The following is an 11,888-nucleotide window of genomic DNA, read 5'->3' on the forward strand; positions in this document are numbered from 1 at the left end:
TGAAGGTGAGATTTTAGTCTTCTGATAAGTTTATATCGCTGAAATAAGCACGTCAGAACAACCAGCATCAAAAGTTGAGTCATTTGTTGAAGTTGAGATTTTTGATTTCTGACGTGCTTATCTCATTGAAATAAGCATGTTCGTCAAACGAATATAAAAATTGTGCCATTTCATGAAGTTCAGATATTCATCTTCTGAAGTCCTTACCTCGCTGAAATAAGCATTTTCGTCTGACCAGAATCAAAAATCAAGTCATTTGGTGAAGTTCAGATTTTTGGCTTCCAAGTTGCTAAACTCGCTGAAATAAGCATTTTAATTTAACCAGCATCAAAAGTTAGGGCAAATGGTGAAGTTGAGATTTTTGATTTCTGAAGTGCCTTTCTCACTGAAATAAGCATGTTAGTCAAACCATCATCAAAACGAAAGTCATTTGGTGAAGTTCACGTTTTCGTGTTCTGAAGAGCTCAACTCGCTGAAATAAGCATTTTAAACAAATTGGCATCAAAAGTTGAGTCATTTGGTGAAGTTGAGATTTTGATTCTCTGAAGTGCTTACCTCATTGAATAAGAATTTTAGTCAAATCAGCATCAAAAGTTAGCTCTTTTTGTGGAGTTGAAATTTTAGTCTTCCGACATGCTTGTCTCGCGTAAATAAGCATTTTAGTCAAACCAGCATCAACAGTTGAATGTCTTGGAGAAAGTCAGATTTTGTCTTCTGATGTGCTTTTCTGACTGAAATAAGCACGTTAGTCAAAACAACATCAAAAATTGAGTCATTTGGTGAAGTTGAGATTTTGACATTCTGCAGTGATTAACTCGCTGAAATAAGCATGTGAGTGAAACGAACATAAAAAATTGTGCCATTTCATGAAGTTCAGATATTAATGTTCTGGAGTGCTTACCTCGCTGAAATGAGCATTTTAGTCTGACCATAATCAAAAATCAAGTCATTTGGTGAAGTCCAGATTTTTGGCTTCCGAGGAGCTTAAGTCGCTGAAAGAAGCATTTTAATTTAACCAGCATCAAAAGTTAGGTCGTCTGTGAGGTTGAGATTTTAGTCTTCTGATATGCTTATCTCGCTGAAGTAAGCACGTGAATCAAAACAACTTCAAAAGTTGAGTCATTTAGTGAAATTGAGATTTTTGATTTCTGAAGTGCTTATCTCACTGAAATAAGCATGTTCGTCAAACCAACATCAAAACTAGAGTCATTTGGTGAAGTTCAGATTTTGGTCTACTGAAGAGCTTAACTGGCTGAAATAAGCATTTCATTCGAAACAGCATCAAAAGTTGAGTCATTTGGTGAAGTTGAGATCTTAGCCTTCTGAAGTGTTTAAATCTTTGAAATAAACATGTTAGTCAAACCAACATCAAAACTTGAGTCATTTGGTGAAGTTCAGATTGTGGCTTTCGGAAGTGCTTATCTTACTGAAATAAGCATGTTCGTCAAAACAGCATTAAAAATTCAGGCATTTTGTGAAGTTGAGATTTTTGACATGAAAAGTGCGTATCTCACTCAAATAAGCATGTTAGTCTATCGAACATCAAAACTTGAGTTATTTGTTGATGTTCAGATTTGTTCTTCTGAAGTGCTTTTACCACTGAAATAAGCATGTTAGTCAAAACAGCATCTAAAGTTGAGTTTCTTGTTGAAGTTGAGATTTTGGTCTTCTGCTATCCTGATCTCGCTGAAATGAGCATGTTTGTCAAACCAACATCAAAAATTGAATCATTTGGTGAAGTTCAAATTCATGTCTACTGATGTGCTTAACTCGCTGAAGTAAGCATTTTAATGCAACCAGCATCAAATATTAAGTCATTTGGTGAAGTTGAGATTTTTGCCTTCAGAAATGCTTATCTCACTCAAATATGCATGTTAATCAAAACAACACCAAAAGTTGAGTCATTTGGTGAAGTTGAGATTTTGATTTTCTGACCTCCTAATCTCAAATAAATCAACATGTTATTCAAACCAACATAAAAAACCAACTCATTTGCTGAATTTGTGATATTGGTCTTCCGATGTGTTTATCTGAGCGAAATAAGTGTGTTTGTAGAAACAGCATCAATAATTAAGTCATTTGATGAAGTTGAGATTTTTGAATTCTGAAGTGCATATCTCACTCAAATAAGCATATTAGTCCAAAAAAAACAACGGAAGTTTAGTTTTTTTGTGAAGTTCAGATTTTGGACTTCTGAAGTGCTTAATTCGCTGAAAGAAGCATTTTAATCCAACTGGCATCAAAAGTTGAGTCATTTGGTGAAGTTGAGATTTTAGTCTTCTGAAGTGCTTAACTCGCTGAAATAAGCATGTTAGTCAAAACAACAACAAAAGTTGAGTCATTTGGTGAAGTTGAGATTTTGATCTTCTGAAGTGCTTATCTCACTCAAGTAAGCATGTTAGTTTAACCAACATCAAAACTTGAGACATTTTTTGAAGTTCTTATTTTGGCCTTCTGAAGTGCTTATCTCACTCAAATATGCATGTTCCTCAAAACAACATCATAAGTTGTGTCAAGTCGAGATTGGTGAAGTCGAGATTCTTCACTTCGGAAGTGCTTATTTCACTGGAGGAAGCCTGCTAGTAAATTCAACATCAAAATTTAGTCATTTATTGAAGTTCAGATTTTTTTCTTCTGAAGTGCTTATCTGACTGAAATAAGCATGTTGTCAAAACAGCATAAAAAGTTGAGTGTCTTTTTGAAGTTGAGATTTTGGTCTTCTGCTCTGCTTATCTCGCTGGAATAAGCACGTTTCTCAAAACAACATCAAAATTTGTTTCATTTGGTGAAGTTGAGATTTTGATCGTCTGAAGTGCTTAACTCCGCTGAAATAAGTATGTTATTCAAAAAAAATCCAAAATTGAGTCATTTGGTGAAGTTGAGATTTTTAACTTCTGAAGTCCTTATCTCACTCAAATAAGCATGTTCGTCGAAACAACATGAAAAATTGAATCATTTGGTGTGTTCAGATTTTAGTCTTCTCAAGTGCTAAACTCACTGAAATAAACATTTTAGTCTAACCAGGATCAAATATCAAAATTCTCAAATTCACCAAATGACTTCAATGTTGATGCTGTTTTGACGAACATGCTGATTTCAGTCAGATAAACACTTCAGAAAACCAAAATCTGAACTACACAAAATTACTCAAGTTTTTAAGTTGGTTAGACTGACATGCTTATTTGAGTGAGATCAGCACTTCAGAAATCAAAAATCTCAACTTCACTGCCTGACTTAATTTTTGATGCAGTTTTGACGAACATGCTTATTTAACTCAGAAAAGCACTTCAGAAGACCAATATCTCCCTTCACCAAAAATGTTAGTTTTTGATGTTGGTTTGAATGAAATGCTTATTCCATGAGGTAAGCACTTCAGAAGATCAAAATCTCAACTTCACAACATGACTGAACTTTTGATGTTGTTTTGACTAACATGATTATTTCAGCGAATTAAGCATATCAGAAGACGAAAATCTCAACTTCACCAAAGGACATAACTTTTGAGGCTGGTTTGACAAAATATGCTTATTTAAGTGAGATGAGCACGACAGAAGACAAAAATGTCAACTTCATCAAATGACTTGATTTTTGATGCTGGTTAGACTAACATGCTTCAGACTGATAATGCAAAAGTAGGAGATGTCATTGATAGCAAAGAAGATAATCAAAATTTACAGAGGCTTGTGGATCAGATGGGGATGTGGGCTGAGGATTGGTAAATACAATTGTATATTGATACAGTTGTGCACTTTGGAAAGTCAAACCAAGGGAGGATTTATACAATAAATGGTAAAGTCCTGAATTTCGCCCTCTGACAACGTTTCACTCCTTCAGTACTGACCTACAACAAGGTGGGACAGCCTCAGGCAGACCCTCTGACAATGAGGCATTCCCTCAGGACAATAATCTTTAATAGTAAACTAATCTGTAATATTATTTGACCTGTTAAGTTCACAGTACTTCCCGTGTCTCCTGTAGAATACGCAGTTGCTCTCACTCTAGCTCTTCCTCTGGGTATGCGAAGCTGCTTTCTTCCATACTACCTTCAGAAATAACGCTAGCTGTAACCCTAACCCTAGATTCAGCCCGAAGGCTAACCCTCATGTGAACCCTAAGTCCAACCTCAGCCCAAATCCTGACCTCAGGCTTAACCCAAACCATAACCCTCAGTTCCAACGCTGACCCTAACCTCACCTCTAACTCTCGCCTCAGCCCTAACACCTACCCTCAGCCATATAACGCAAGCCTCATCCCTACACTAACCGAGCCTCGTTTCAGACCTACTCCTAACCGAAGACATACAGTCTCCGGTACAGAAACCCGAAGGCACACAGCCCCCGTACAGAAACTCGAAGACAGGGACCCCTTTCAATTAACTGTAAAACACGGACATCACCATAAATAATGCCTAAAACATACACATCCCTGTAAATGAACCAGGAAACACAAAGCCTTCTGTAAGTAATCTCCGACGCAGAATCTCGTTTAAACAAACGCGAAAAACAGCCCCCTGTAAATATACTCAAGCACAGAGACCCCTTTAAATAAAAGCTAAGAAAGGTCCCTCGGGAAGTAAAATGTAAAAGATAGAGAACCATAAAACACAGAGACCTCTGTAAAGGAACCCGAAAACAGAGCCCCCTGTAAATCATCCAAAACAAAGAGTACCCTGTACAGAAACCCGAAACGTTAACTGTTTTGGCCTTCAGAAATGCTGACAGACCTGCTGAGCTTTTCCAGCAATTTTGTTTTTGTTCCTGATTTGCAGCATCTGCAATTCCTCCGGTTTTCAATTAACTAGGCAATCAGATAGATCAAATGCTTGTGTATCACATATTTACCAGTCGGATTCAAACACGCGGTACCCGTTCGCTCACTTGCTTATTTTATAACCTTTGCCCCTGAATATCCTGTGGTCTGCCCTGTTTACTCATGTCGGTTAGCACTTAACAAGGCTTCCGGAGGCTGGCTGCCGTTCTTTAGTAATGCAGGGTCAATCGCCTTAAAATATCCTTTACTGTGGTTTTTGTGTGACACTATATCATAAGCCTCTTTACTGTTGTACGAAAGATCCTCTTTACGAATGTACCCACAAGCGCTCCATATGACCACTCTCGCGCTCTCATTCATTCATAACTTTACTGACCACTCATTAGCGTACTGTGTTTACTATTACCGCATTTCATTCACTCATTCATAAAACTGCCATCATGCCGTACTTTTCACGAATAAAGGGAGACGAAATTGAAATGTTCCTTGCACCCCATTACTGCCTTTTCACAGTTTGAACCCTTGTTGCTAACAGTGTCCAAACTTGTGTCTCCATCAGAGTCAATCCCTGAGTATGTGTTAATTTTCTAATCGATTCAGAACAATACGATCCCATCCATCGTGTCACCCGAAACTATGAAAAATTATAATGTTAATCAGCCCTCAACAAACGTCTCCCAGGAGTTGAATATCTTGCGGGACATCAAACAAGTTTTCGGCGTTAGGACGTCTCTGTCAGATACATATTGAAGATGGTTCGCGTTCCCTTTAAGAAAGCTACTTTCAAAATAGCGCTTCCGTGAAATTGAATGAAAGAATGAGTAAACCGGCAATGGTGAAATTTCAAGAGCCAGCCGCGGTAATCAGGCTACGAAACTTTCTGCTGTCATTAAGTAATTCGCACCGCAATCAAATCATATAGGGTTGATAATCTTTCTGGCATTCTCTAACTTTAAAAGAATAAAAGGAACCACACCCTTCATTGCTCTACTTCAAATACCTCAGTCCTGACCTGGTGACAATGAGGCGCTCCCTCAGTCCTGACCCGCTGACAATGAGGCGCTCCCTCAGTCCTGACCCGCGGGCAATGAGGCGCTCCCTCAGTCTTGAGTCGCTGACAATGAGGCGCTCCCGCAGTCCTGACCCGCTGACAATGAGGCGCTCCCTCAATTCTGACCCTATTACAATGAGGGTCAGCCTCAACAATGACCGGCAGACAACACTACACCTCCCCATTGCTGACTCTTTGTCAAAGAAGCATTGCCTCAGACTGTGATGTCCTATCTCAATCCGAACAATTCGCCGTGCTGTACTGGGGGATATGTCATTTGGTGTTGATTTACAGTGGGCTTGTGTTTTAGGCTTTATTAATCGGAAGCTCTGTGTTTTAGGGTCGCCTCTGAGAGTTTATTTACAGGAAGCTTAGTTTTACGGAGGATTTGCAGGGGGCACTGTTTCAGGGTTTATTTACTGGGAGGTCTATATTTTACACTTTATTTCCAGGGGACTCGGTCTTCTTTGGTTTCTTACTGGGGGCTGTGTCTTTTACACTTTATTTCCCGAGGGACCTCTCTTCGGTTATACATAAAGAGGTCTCTTTGCCTCAGGGTGTATTTACAGGCGGCTCTGTTTTTAGCAGTTTTTCAAATGAGACTCTGCGTCGGAGAATATGTACAGGAGGCTGTGTGTTTCAGAGTTCATTTACAGGGATGTCTGTGTTTTACGGTATCTGTACATGATGGTCTGTGTTCTAGGGATTATTTAGAGTGATCTGTGTTTCACAGGTTACTGAAAGGCGTCTCTGTCTTCCGTTTTATTTACCGGGGTCTGTTATTTACAGGTACGTCTATCTTTTCAAAGTTTATTTGTAAGGTGCCCTGTCTTACGGATAATTTACAGGTGGGCTGAGTGTGGGGTGTAATTACAGGTGCTCAGTGTTTTCGGATTTATTTAGACGGAGCCTTGTGTTTTACCTTCGACTTCCTGGGTGATGTGTGTTAGAGTTCATTTAAAGGGGTCCGTGTATTTGAGGGTAGAATTACAGTGGGCTTTGTTTTTAAGGTTTGTTTAAATGGGGCTCTGTTTTTTAAGGTTATTTACTGTGAGCTCCGTTTTACGGGTTATTGAAAGGAGTTCCTGAGGGTATATTTACAAGCGGCTCGTTGTTTGAGGGCTTTTGTGCAGGGCTGAGGCTAGCGTTAGAGGTGAGCGCTGCGGCTAAGGGTTATGGTTTGTTTCAGGCCTGAGGCGAAGGTGAGGATTTGGGTTTGGCCTGAGGTTAGGCTCAGAGCACAGACAAGGGTTAGTGTTGTCAAATGGTCCTCAGTGAGGTATTGCAGCAGTGTCAGTGGGTCAGAACTGTGGGAGTGTATCAGTCATAGGGTCAAGACTGAGGCTGAGCCTTATTCTAAATTCTTATTGGGGGAGTACAACATAATTAAATTACATAATTTTTAAAAATGAGGCATCGGCTGAATGTGATTCTCTGGCAATAGGTCTTAATTTCGGGTTAATGTTTTGGGGTAGGGTTATTTCTGGGGGCAGGGAGAAAGAAAGTAGCTTTGCATACCCAGAGACAGAACCAAAGGGACAGCAACTGCGTATTCTACAGGAGACTCGGGATGTATTGTAAACTTAATAGATCAAATAGTATTACAGATTCGTTTACAATTAATGATTATTGTCCTGAGAGAATGCCTCATTGTCAGAGGTTTCCGCATGAGGCTGTCCCTCTATGTTGTAGTGTCAGTACTGAAGGAGTGCGCAATTGTCAGAGGATCACATTCAGCCGATGCCTCATTTTTAAAAATTATGTAATTTAGTTATGTCGCACTCCCCCAATAAGAATTTAGAATAAGGCTCAGCCTCAGTCTTGACCCTGTGACTGATACATTCCCAAAGTTCTGACCCACTGACTCTGCAGCAATACCTCAGTGCGGACCATTTGACAATGAGGCACTGCTTCAGTACTGAAGCTCTGACAGTAAAGACTATCTGACAATGAGGGAGTGCCTCAGTCTGACATTGTTACAATGCTGCAATCGTGTGGCACTCCCACAAGTCTAACCCCTTGAGAATAAGACACTACCTCCGTAATGGCCGTCTCACATTAATGCACCCCAACAGTTCTGACCCTCTGGTGCTGCTGCATTACCTCATTAGAGACGCTATAAATGTGAGGCACTACCTCAGTTCTGACCCTCTTACAATGAGGTGCTACCTCAGTGTTGACTTTCTGATTATAATGCTCTCCAGCAGTTCTGTTCCTCTGACAGTGCTTCAATACTTGCCTGGACCAGGCAAATTCCTCATTGTTAGCGGGTCAGTTCTGTGGCAGTGCCTCCTGGTACTGGGATTATATGACAATGTAATACTATTTGACCTGTTAAGTTAACAAAACATCCCGAGTCTCCTCTAGAATACGTAGTTGCTCTCCCTCCGGCTCTGGGTATGCGAAGCTGCTTTCTTTCTCCCTATTCTCAGAAATATCCCTAACCTTAACCCTAGATTCAGCCCTAACGCGAACCTTCGCGTAATCCCGAAGTTTAACTTCATCCCAAAGCCGAAATCAAACCATAACTCTCAGCCCTAACGCAAGCCTTATCCTACACTAACCATAGCCTCAGGCCCAAACGGAACCCAGCTTCAGCCGTACCCCTGGCCCTCAAACACGGAGCTGCCTGCACAGAGGCCCTCAAACACAGAGACCCCTTTCAATAATCCGTAAAACGCGGACTTCACTGCAAATAACCCCTATAACATAGAGTCCTATTTAAACAAACTTCAACAACAGAGCCCCCTGTAATTATACGCTCAAATACACAGACCCCTTTAAATGAACTCCAACACACATTGCCCAGAAAGGATAAGGCAAAACACAGGGCTCCTTCGAAATAAATCCGGAAACACTGAGCACCTTTCATTACACCCCAACACTTAGCACACCTGGAAATGATCTGTCAGACAGGGCCCCTTAAAAATAACCCTAAAAAGACAAAGCTACCTATAAATAAACAGCCTCCTGCAAACAAACCCTAAAACAGAGACTCAGTTCAATCACCTGTAAAACACGGAGCTCACTATAAATAATCCCAAAAACACAGACTTCCCTTTAAATGAACCCTGAAACACAATGCCTCCTGGAAATAATCTCCGACGCAGAGCCTCATTTAAACAAACGGTAAAAAATAGGGCCCTGTAAATACACTGTCAAGCACAGAGACCCCTGTGCATATAACCTAAGAAAGGTTCCTCAGGAATTAAAATGTAAAACAGAGCCCCCAGTAAGAAACAATAAAGACAGAGCACCATGTAAATTACATGTCAAATATAGAGCTCCTTGTAAATAAACCCTGAAACACAGTGCAACCTGCAAATCCTCTCTATAACTGTGCCTCCAGTAAATAAACCCTCAGAGACACCTGTAAACAAGCCCTCAGACAGAGATCCCTTTCAATAACCATTAAAACAAGGAGCTTAATTCAAATAATCACTAAAACAGAAACCCCTGTAATTATACCCTCAAATACACAGGTCCCTTTAAATGACCTCTGAAACAGATGCCCTGGGAAGTAGAATGTAAAACACAGGGCTCCCTCTAAATAAAGTCGAAAACAAAGAGCACCTGTCAATACACTCCAACATCGAGCCGACCTGTAAATTATCCGTAAAACAAGTCCCCTTAAAAATAAACCCTAAAAGACAGAGCTCGCTATAAATAAAGAGCCCCCTGTAAATAAATATCAAAACACATTGTAAAAACCGGAAGAACTGCAGATGCTGCAAATTAGGAAAAACTACAAAGTTTCTGGAAAAGCTCAGCAAGTCTGGCAGCATGTGTGAGGGGGAAAAAAAACAGAGTTAACGTTTCGGGTCAGGTGATCCTTCCTCAGAACCTCTGGCCAGCGCGTCTTTGGTAATGCAGGGTCAATCGCCTTAAAATATGCTTTTCTGTGGTTTTTGTGAGGCACGAAAATATTACAACATAAGAACATAAGAACTAAGAGCAGGAGTAGCCACCTGGCCCCTCGAGCCTGCCCCGATATTCAATAAGATCATGGCTGATCTTTTTGAGACTCAGCTCCACTTACCCGCCCGCTCACCATAAACATTAATTCCTTTACTGTTCATAAATTTATCTCGCCTTGCCTTAAAAACATTCAGCGAGGTAGCTTCAACCGCTTCACTGGGCAGGGAATTCCACAGATTCACAACCCTTTGGGTGAAGAAGTTCCTCCTGACCTCAGTCCTACATCTGCTTCCTTTTATTTTGAGGCGATGCCCCCTCGTCCTCGTTTCACCTGCTCGTGGAAACAATCTCCCTGCCTCCACCTTATCTATTCCCTTCATAATCTTGCATGTTTCTATAAGATCTCCCCTCATTCTTCTGAATTCCAATGAGTATAATTCCACCCTACTCAGTCTCTCCTCATATTCCAACCCTCTGAACTCTGGAATCAGTCGAGTGAATCTCCTCCTCACCCCGTCCAGTGTAGTATATCCCTTCTCAAGTAAGGAGACCAAAACTGCACACAGTACTCGAGGTGCGGCCTCACCAGGACCGGAAACAGCTGCAGCATTACCTACCTGTTTTTAAACTCCATCCCTCGAGCAATAACAGACAAAATTCTATTTGACTTTTTAATTACCTGCTGCACCTGCAATATTACTTTTAGCGATTCATGCACAAGGACACCCAAGTCTCTCTGCACAGCAGCATGCTGCAATTTTTTTTATCATTTAAACCATAGTCCATTTCGTTGTTATTCCTACCAAAACGGATGACCTCACATTTATCAACATTGTACTCCATCTGCCAGACCTTTGCCCGCTCACTTAGACTATATATCCCTCTGCAGACTTTCAGTGTCTTCTGCACACTTTGCTGCAGCGCTCATCTCAGTGTCATCTGCAAATTTTGACACGCCACACTTAGGCCCAACTCCAAATCATCGATGTAAATTGTAAAAATTGCAGTCCCAACACTGATCCCTGAGGCAGACCACTAGCCACTGACCGCCAACCAGAAAAACACCCATTTACCCCTACTCTTTATTTTCTACTCGTCAATCATCCTCTATCCATGCCAATAGATTACCTGCAAAATCGTGCAACTTTATTTATGTAGTATCCTTTGGTGTGGCACCTTGTCAAATGCCTTTTAGAAATCCAGATACTCGTCACCCACAGGTTTCCCATGGTCCATCATGCAAGTAATGTCCTCAAAGAATTCCACCAAGTTAGTTAAACATGACCTACACTTCATGAACCCATGCTGGGTGTTCGCAATGGGACAATTTATATCCAGTTGCCTTGTTATTATCTTCCTTAATGATGGATTCAAGCATGTTCCCCACAACCGAAGTTAAGCTAACTGGCCTATAGTTACCTGCTTTTTGTCTACTTCCTTTTTTAAACAGTGGCGTCACATTGGCTGTTTTCCAATCTGCGGGAACCACCCCAGACTCCAGTGAATTTTGGTCAATAATTACTCGTGCATACCTCTTTACTGTTGTACTAAAGGTCCTCTTTAGCACTGCACCCACAAGCGCTCCATATTACCACTCTCGCGCTCTCATTCATTCATAACTTTACTGACCACTTACCAGCGTACTATGTTCACTATTAACACATTTCATTCATTCATAAAACTGCGATCTTGTCACACTTTTCACGATTAAAGGGAGACTAAATTAAAATGTTCCTTCCACCCCATTTACTGCCTTTTCACAGTTTTAATCTTCACGGCCTTATTTTGCTAACAGTTGCCAAACCTGTGTCGACATCAGAGTCTATCCTTGAGGATGCGTTAATTTTCTAATCTATTCAGAACAATACCATCGTGTCAACCGAAGCTATGAAAGAGCATAATTTTAATCAGCCCTCAGCAACCGTCTCTCAGGACTTGAATTGCTTGCAGGACATCAAACAAGTTTTCTGCGTTAGCAGAGATAGTAGGAACTGCAGATGATGGAAAATTCGAGACAACAAGGTGCAGAGATGGATGGACAAAGCAGGCCAAGCAGCAGAGGAGAAGGAAGGCTGACGTTTCGGGCCGAGAGCCTTCGACAGAAATGGGGGAGGGGAAGGAGATTCTGAAATAAATCGGGAGAGAGGGG

This window comes from Rhincodon typus, chromosome 44, assembly GCF_021869965.1.
Source record: "Rhincodon typus isolate 14 chromosome 44, sRhiTyp1.1, whole genome shotgun sequence".
NCBI classification, from domain to species: domain Eukaryota; kingdom Metazoa; phylum Chordata; class Chondrichthyes; order Orectolobiformes; family Rhincodontidae; genus Rhincodon; species Rhincodon typus.